This window comes from Capsicum annuum, chromosome 6 (genome assembly GCF_002878395.1).
Source record: "Capsicum annuum cultivar UCD-10X-F1 chromosome 6, UCD10Xv1.1, whole genome shotgun sequence".
NCBI classification, from domain to species: Eukaryota; Viridiplantae; Streptophyta; class Magnoliopsida; order Solanales; family Solanaceae; genus Capsicum; species Capsicum annuum.
In genome coordinates, this window is record NC_061116.1 from 146787339 (window position 1) to 146792759 (window position 5421).

Consider the following 5421-nt stretch of genomic DNA (forward strand, 5'->3'; position numbering starts at 1 on the left):
TTAACAATTTCATTAAGTTGATATCACCTTTAGTTTCAAAAGATTCTTGATGTCAACAAAGTACTATGCTATACTATTTATATAGCATAGCATAGACATAAAAATTCAACTATTACCACACATGACATCAACTTTAGTAACAAAATAATATTAGAAAAGAAGATGTCATATTTAACACCAAAATAAGTTTATAAGAAATAAAAATATCAAAATAAAATTTTATAGTGACATTGTTGATAGGAGAAAATAAATTTGAGCAACTAAAATATTTTAGAAAAAAAATATTTCTAGACACAATCAACATATAATTACTCACAGATAACTACTATCAGATTGTAAGATGACATCATTCTATTTTCTTAACTGACACGTTGGGATTTTTGAACATTAAGAACAACTTCTTTCAAAAATTTTGGACACCGAATCTGCTAGCAACATTTTCAGTCACCTTACTTTCACTAATTGTACCATCATTTTGCTTTCTTCTAGCATACTTTTAAACTAGTACATCATATCTAATATGATGATTAAAAGCGTTGAAGTTGATGTTTGAAATCTCAAACACACTATGGTGAAAAAATTCAGCAAAGGCACATGCAAACATAACATGATGACTGTAATAAAATAACAACAAATATTTTGAGTACAAATATATACAGTGATAAAGTAGACATACTAAAACTATGAGATAGCATACTTAGAATGTGGAGCCTGCTGGGGATCATTCTTCACAAGTACATATTCAAGTGAATCAGTCATGGACTTGTAAATGTGTGCAAGTTTCCTATTCCAGATAATATCCGCTCATTTGCCATAAAATTCAATGGCAATAAAAATAAAGGTATCATGATAACTAGTGATTGAACATTCTGATGAATATTCTTTGTCTTCATAGCCCCTCTAATTAATGAATCATAGACATATAGATACCTTTATCAGATCGGAACACAATCATATTCAATGAAATAATTCGTTAACATTAACAAAAATTATAATGTTCTCCACAGAGCCCCAAGGTACATTGATAGGCATTTTAAAACCTCTAATGTGTCGGCCAACATAATGTCCAGGATATATATAAATCATGTCTTTTTTGCCACTCAACCACTTTTTTCATTTGAATAAACTTGTTTAATGAATCAAACATCCATCACGGTATATGAAATTGACTTCATCACACTATACTTTACTTTTTTTCACAAATAGTACACAATCACATCAACATGTTGATTTAGAAAAATAAATATTTGAAAAATTATGTTGAATATTTTAAGACATTAAGATAAAAAATAGACACTATCAAATTATATTTAATCAATCACCATGTCTTTCATATAGAAAAAATATAGAATACTTATAAATAAATATCAAAACTTATTTAAAAAATATAAATTACGTGTATTCAATTATGATTGCTTCATAAATATATATAAGTCAACAAGCAATTCATTCAAAAATTTCCAAATACCCAATCAGCTACATAGATTACACATAATCAACTATATAAAATATTCGCAAATACCAAAATCAAATTAATAATCTATATATTGTATTTTAATGATATATCGAAGACTTCTATAAGTAAATGGTTGATAAACATACCTCGTCATTTCATGAACATCCAGTATGAATCAATGTATGAAACTAATTCTTTTGAACAATTTTCACTCCACCAAGTTCAAATTCAAAATTTATGATACTGTTTTCAGCAGTACTTTTTTACACTCCTACAAAGGTCATAGAAAACATAACAATTTTGTTAAATGAGACAATTAAATTAATGCAAATATTTTAAAAAATAAGTAAGAAAGCAGACATCTAGAGAGCTCTAGGCTAAAAGGAAAATAGTTATTTCCAGAGTTTAAAAGGAAATTAAATTTTTCACAACACCAGAATATGAGTTGTCATACTCCATATAAATTTATTATTTTTCCTCTTTTACGAATAACCACTATTAGATTTCACATTTAATGCTAAGCTAGTTGGTAAACAAGTCTCTCATCATGAATTAAACGACATTGTGCTCCAATAGAAGACAACCAGATCGGTAGAGCATTTGGGACAAAAGGATTGAACTAATATTGGTAGGGGCCACACAAACACAGGCTCCCTTTACCATAAATTATGATGTAGGCTTTATCACTTGGTCCGACCTTAGGCTGGCATCCTTCCAAAGTGCAATAGAAGTCACCATCCTAGGCTATGGGCCTTATTGATCACCCATTGACCCCGTCTAGGTAAGTATGTTGCTCATTCCTACTTGGCCCATTATTATACTTCCTTCTTAGTTATGCCTCTTCTCTATTTGTTGATGTGGAACTAAAATGGTTTGCTTCTCTAATTTGCCACATTACCACGTTACTCACCCCTTGTATACAATACTAGTTTCATTCAAGCTTGTGCTAAGCTCGGGCCCAAATTCAGGATACAAAGATAAATACATTGATTTAAATCATATTTCTTATCTTATAATTAATATTATTTAATGAAATATTAAACATACCTTTTTTATAAGTATTCATAATTATTTAAGTTCATAATCATATATTGGATAATTTAAACTAGAATATTATTTTTGAGGAATAAAGTATTGTCGGAGATTAGATATTTTATAAATAACATGGTTTGAATTATACAAATAATTACAATTCACAATAATAATAAATTAAAAAATATTGATATTTTTATGAATTTTTTTGTATAGATAAAATAAATTTATTTTGGATGTTTATTAAGTTTTTTCGCTCATAATTTCATGTGGCAAAAAATATTGAAAAGTTTTTTTTCTTCTTATAGAATTATTTAATACAAAAAAATATTTCTATGATTTCCAGTTTATATTAAAATAATTATAATATTAATTTAGAGCCTTAACACAGAAATTTAACAATGATCAATAAGGATATTAAACAGAAATTGGATTACAGTAATACATTACCCATTTACTTGTCATATTTATTTTTAGACACACCTTAAAAATAAGATTTTCGTCCAATTTTCATTATTGATTTACTTTTTTTCATGTCTGCTAGGAAAACTAATAAATACACGATATTATTTATTAAGTTACCCTATTTAGTACTTATATTTTTCTAAATAAATTAAATAATATTTAGAAAAATTATAGTGGTGTAGTCGAAAATCATTGCAAACTTTAATTTTGTGTTAAATTTATTTTGACATAATTTTTTCCTGAGTTAAAGTGATTATTTTTAATAAATAAAAGAAGTTTTAATTAAAAAGGCAATCCAATATATATATATATATATACATATATACATATATATATATACATATATATATATGTGTATATATATATATATAAGAAGGTTAGAAATGTACTGATGTGGCATGCTTCTCCTTTTTTGGGGCTTTTTAATAATTTTATTAATCAAGAATAATATCCACATATTTTGGATGGAAAAAATGCCGCCACTAATGGTTGTATCAAACGTTACAAACATTACAGATTCCAAATTTATGGAATGGTAGAATCTTAGGGCACTGAGTTAAAAGTGACAAAAAAGTTTGAAAATGAGGTGTAGGTGACTCAAGTCTTAATAATTGAATGTAGGTGACAATTACTTTATTATGGATTTAAAAAGTTGGGGAAGTTTAAAATAATGCACAAGTTTTTGAATTTACACTTTGATCCAAATGTTAGTTAATATAACAGGAAACGGACGGAAAAAAACATATTTCTCTCTGTTCTCATTCGTTGTTGTTTTCTCTCTCTTCGTAATTTTTATTATTCATTGTTGTTGCTGCTTTATTCACTTTCTTCTGCTTCATTATCATCATCTTCTACTTTATTATCATCTTCATCTTTTTCTTGTCGACTATTGTTGTTGTTTTTACCATTATTGCTGCTACTTGACCAATTTTTTAGGTGAAATTTTATTTCGTACATCACTTTCCACTTTGGCATTACTTCATAGGTGACTTTGGTAAGTAATTTTTTTATTTTTAGGTGAATTTGTCATTTAGGTACATTGCTACTACTATTTTCCCAATAATGCGTAGAACCCAATCATGAATCCAACATAAGAGCCTACATTTAAATAGATCACTCATCTGTTGCGACAGATAAGTAATAGATTACAATGGAAGACTAATATATTGGATTCATGTTTATGGTTCTATTGTGCTCATAATATGAATCAAACAAATGGGTAATCTGTTGCAATAGACGAGTTATCTATTGCAACAGACTAGTTATCTGTTGCAACATACTGATTATCTATTACAACAGACTATTTATCTATTGCAACAGACTATTTATCTGTTGCAACAGATGAGTAATCTATTTGGAACAACACAATACAGCTCCTACCACAAACCCAACAGATAACCAATATGTTTCAACTCTTGTTATTGCTACTGGATTCAAAATTATTCCTTACTTCCAATCAATGACATATTTGTTGAGAAGAAAAAATAGACAGAATGAAAATTAAATAAGAATTAAAACGTCAAAGTGGATCAAACATAAAGTTTTTATTAAACAAAAAAAAATACATAGGATCAAAGAAAAAATCTAATTATTATTATTATTATTATTATTATTATTATTATTATTATTATTATTGTTAGCTGATCAATCTTCAACTGACAGGAGCAGGGCCCTCCTCAGCCTGAGAATCTCCCAGAGCATCCTTTCTCTCACGATGGCCAACTCCTACTACAGGTCATTAACCTGCTTATGAAGTTCTCACATGGTGTCTTTCATAATAGCAACGTCCCAAACTAGATTTGCCATATCTAAAACACACATAAATTGACAAAAAATGTAAAACAAGAGTAAAGGAAAGAATTCGAATGTAATAGCACGTACACTACCAATTGGGTATATTTACACAAAAAGCAAGGAAAAAACTTACCTGAGTCAGGGAAAAGATATCTGGTCTTTGAAGAGAAAGTGGCTGAAGGTGTAATATGAAAGACAAGATGCAAGAAATAAATAGAGTGTTGTAGAATGAACGAGTAAGGAGGAACCTATTTATAAAGGATTGAATTTGAATGAGTTAGGAAAAAAGGCGCGAATGTTCACCTCCATTTATAATGACATTCAAACTGGTGACTTTTTTTATTACTGTTAAAAGTTATGACTTAATTAAATCAAGCTGCTGACTGACTTTTTGATTATTTGATAAGTCATGACTTTTCATCTTATTATTATTAATTAGTTCTTAAATTTAAATAATCTTTTTCTCAATTAAACCATATATGCAACATCTAATCTATCTGTTACAACAGATAATCTATCTGTTGCAACATATAATCTATATTTTTTAATAATAATCATATACTTTCATTAATTCAAATTGGTGACTTTTTTATTATATAAATTAAAAAATAGATTTTAAAAAACATGGTGAAAAGTCACTACTTGTTGCCTATTTAATATTAACATCAACTAGT

At 27.7% G+C, this 5421-nt stretch overlaps 1 non-coding gene across 1 annotated transcript; it reads right to left on the reverse strand.

The window, feature by feature from the left end:
• Positions 1 to 2084: 2084 nt before the first annotated feature.
• Positions 2085 to 2245, reverse strand: LOC124899914. The gene has a single exon (XR_007057474.1). It is a non-coding gene; the product is annotated as a U1 spliceosomal RNA (small nuclear RNA).
• Positions 2246 to 5421: the final 3176 nt, after the last annotated feature.